This window comes from Labeo rohita, unplaced genomic scaffold, assembly GCF_022985175.1.
Source record: "Labeo rohita strain BAU-BD-2019 unplaced genomic scaffold, IGBB_LRoh.1.0 scaffold_1464, whole genome shotgun sequence".
Taxonomy (NCBI): domain Eukaryota; kingdom Metazoa; phylum Chordata; class Actinopteri; order Cypriniformes; family Cyprinidae; genus Labeo; species Labeo rohita.
The window spans coordinates 1-3,883 of record NW_026127631.1 but is presented as its reverse complement, the minus strand read 5'-3'; the positions used below and the strand labels follow the sequence as shown (position 1 = coordinate 3,883).

The window sequence follows — 3,883 nt, the reverse complement described above, 5'->3', positions numbered from 1 at the left end:
ATTTCTTACCCCTTATTTACACTGCACATGTCTGCATCGTATTACGGCTCTGACATGGACACCAGAGCTGATTGCAGCCACGTACGCGGCAAGTTTCTAAAGCAGCTCTCTGCGCTGATCAGTAAAGATAGATGCAATTTTTGACGAATAATAATAATAAAAATGATTGCTGATTGTGTCTTGCTGTTGTCAAAGGCATCAGCAACAGGCAATATGTCAGCAATCAGGCAATACTTTCATCTATCAGCACAAGCCTAAATTGAAGATTGTGATGAAGCTTTGTTTCCTTGGCATAATGTATTCTCTTATTCTTTATTGTCAAATGTGTCTTGAATGTAATTTAACAATTCAATTTAAATTTCTGAGAATATTCCTAAAAAAGGAAATCTATTCTATTGGTCCATGTGTATTTCGTCATACAAAATCATGTTTGTGGCATGCAGTGCAAAGTGTCGTGAATCATCTCTAAGACTGACACTTAATATTTAGACTTCACTTAAATTACGACTGAGATGCTTGATAACTAACTTTTAAGCGCAGCTTATTTAATTCTGTGTCAATTTACGATGCATACTAAAATACATGTTATTAAAACAGGGCATTGTAAAGCCACACCCAGTGTTCCGCTAATTAACAGGTTAAAGAAACAGTAAAAGTACATCTATGGCACATGACTCACTGGAATCTTCCTGGAATGTGTCTTTTTATTTCTTCTGGGCCGCAATTTGGTGTAGTGTTGTAGCTTTCTGCATTCCTCAGATGGAAGTTCCCCCATAGTTGTGAACGGCTTTTTTTCCATCTTAGGGGGTGGGGAAGGGTCTTCTATGTGTACAGGCACATCCTCAAGAGCCTTATTCAAGTCAAACTCCATCTCTAATGAACAAGAGAGAGCCAATTAGCCATAGTTCTGGCATAGTCCCTGATTTGTAAATAAAAGCAATGCAGTCGTGGTATTGAGGGTGGAGAGAGTGCTGGATATTCACTTACAGTACAATCCCTGCTCAACCTGAGATTTGAACCCACGATACATAAACTATACATAAACTACCGTTCAAAGGTTTTAGATTGGTCAGATTTAAAAATATTTTAAAAATAAGTCTTTTCTTCTCACTAAGGCTGGATTTATTTGGTCCAAAATATAGCAAAAACAGATATTACATTTATTTATTTTCATTTAAATATATTTTAAAATGCAATTTATTCCTGAATTTTCAGCATAATCACTCGTCTTCAGTCACATTATCCTTCAGAAAGTATTCTAACATTGATTTGCTGCTCAGGAAACTATTTTTAATGTTGAAAATAGTTGTGTACAATTTCTTTCAGGATTTTTTGATGAACAGAAAGAAAAAAACAGCATTTAGCTGAAACAGACAGCATATTAAAATGTCATTGCACATTCAAGCATTAAAAACTCACCAAATGCTCTGGATACTGGCCTCAGCATTCGACTGTGAATACTCTTTCTCTTGGACTTGGGTGTCACCTGTAAAACAGAGACAAAAGTATGTAGATACAGCACAGAGATATTTACTAATATTTTGTTTAGATTAATTTTGTGTACAATGCTGCAAATTATTCCAACAAATTTAAACAAAGTAAAAAATACTCTACTCTTACACATTAATCACAAATGTTCTTCAGTTGTTGTTCTTTAAGGAACAAGCATGCTTACTTATTCATTTCTTCCACGACAACTCTCGGAAGATTTTATCATGGTAATGGATATGACAATGTTAATGTATTTGGTCTTGGATCTGCTTGTGCCAAGTGGTATAAGGCTGTGAATAGATCTGAAAATACATGGGTATGGGTCAAAATTATTGATTTTTCTTTTATACCAAAAATCATTAGGAAATTAAATAGCAATCATATTCCATTAAGATATTTTGTAAAATTCCTACTGTAAATACATCAAAATGTAATTTTTGATTAGTAATATGTATTATAGAAATAAATATAGATCTGCTTGTGCCAAGTGGTATAAGGCTGTGAATATCATCAGTTACGTTAACCCGTCAGCCTGCGCCATCTAGAGTTTCATGAAAGAATTAGGCATTTACTTATTGGTTTACAAACTTAGATTTAAATGAAGTTGACTTTCTTTAGTAATATTCTACTTTTAGTTAATGACGAACCATATTGCATTATTGGAAATAACCTTTAACTAAGATATATGCTTAAACCAGATGATATTATAGCTATGGGGGTAGAATTGTAGCGTAATTCTAAACAAACAGAAAGAAATGTGAAGAGATTAACAAAAATTAAATGCAATGACAAATAAAAAACAAAAACAAGATTTGCAAATAAAAAACATTCACAAATATCTTTTTATGTCACAAACACAACTTTGCCTGGCAGCCATTGAATAAAATCACAAAATCCTGTGCATGCATTTGTGGATAATTGAAAAAGTGAAACAGCTAATGCTAATGCTTCTGGTCTGGCAGTATGTGGGGAAGGAGACTAGAAGCCATTTTTTTAATGGATGTCAGTGGAGGTGAGGCTTCACTACGCTGAATAAACAGCTTTTTAGAGGAAACGGCTTATCATTTAATGAATCGACAACCTATCTGCTAATATTCAACGTTTTACACTAAACAATACTTTTGGATTTAACTATTTTTAGAGTTTACCATGAAAAAAAAAATGCTGTTTTATAGTAAACGTCACTGACTTTTTGCTACAGGTGGGATTCAGCTTACAGCAGTTCTCATTTGTGACCCTGGACCACTAAAGCAGTCATAAGGGTAATTTTTTGGAATTTATAATTACATATAATCCGATTTTGGATTTATACAATTTATACATTTATAATCTGAAAGCTGAATAAATAAGCTTTCCATTGATGCATGTTTTGTTAGGATAGGACGATATTTGGCAGAGATACAGCTGAATACAGCTTGAAAATCTGGAATCCGATGGTGCAAAATATTTTGAGAAAATCACCTTTAAAGTTGTCCAAATGAAGTTCTTAATAATGCATATTACTAATCAAAAATTACGTTTTGATGTATTTACAGTAGGAATTTTACAAAATATCTTAATGGAATATGATCGTTATTTAATTTCCTATTGATTTTTGGTATAAAAGAAAAATCTATAATTTTGTCCCATACCCATGTATTTTTGGCTATTGCTACAAATATACCCCTGCGACTTAAGACTGGTTTTGTGGTCCAGGATCACGTTTATTCCTATGGTATCCATAAACAGCGACTGAGTGTCACACAACTCTGGCTAAAATTCACTGATTGTAATGTGATTGGTTATTAAGGGACACGTGATCCAAGTTAGCTGTTACACTTTCTCCAATAGTAAGTAGCTAATACAGACCTTCTCATCTCCCTATAGTAAGACAATCTCTGCCTGGAACTGCATTCAATGGACACTTTGTTCAAATGGAGCTGAAGTGCTGTTTGTATGGTTAAAAAAATCTTGTTTCCAAAAGATTGTTGGAGTGTAGGCTTCTTTATATTTCCATCAGGATCATTCATAGATCCCATGCATCATCAGTAACACCCTCACGATGCGTCCAAAGCAAATCACATTATAATCAGTGATACTGTCTACAATGGACAAGGCACGACATGATGAAGTGCAAACCATTTGTACAGTTGCTTTGATGCATCCAGTTGGATCCGTCTGGGTAGCAGCCCCAGCGTCACTTCAGCATGTACTGGGGATTTGTGAGCTGTGCTGTGCAAAGCTGTGAATTTACTTTTGTAGGGGATCTACAGAAGTCAATTTTGCTCAAAGGGAATCATTTAAGATTGAACAGAATCTCCGTATACAGCGGATCAATGAATCGGTCAGTGATTCATTGAGCGAGCCGTATAACATCAACACTGTACTGGATACTAATATCCAAAATATAGTG

The 3,883-nt window shown here is 34.5% G+C and overlaps 1 long non-coding RNA gene across 1 annotated transcript; it reads right to left on the bottom strand.

Moving 5' to 3' along the window:
* Positions 1-680: 680 nt before the first annotated feature.
* Positions 681-1,774, bottom strand: LOC127158341 (uncharacterized). Its single transcript, XR_007826136.1, has 3 exons — positions 1,676-1,774; positions 1,420-1,486; positions 681-873 (listed from the first exon to the last, which is right to left on the bottom strand). It is a non-coding gene; the product is annotated as an uncharacterized LOC127158341 (long non-coding RNA).
* Between the last annotated feature and the right edge of the window lie 2,109 nt (positions 1,775-3,883).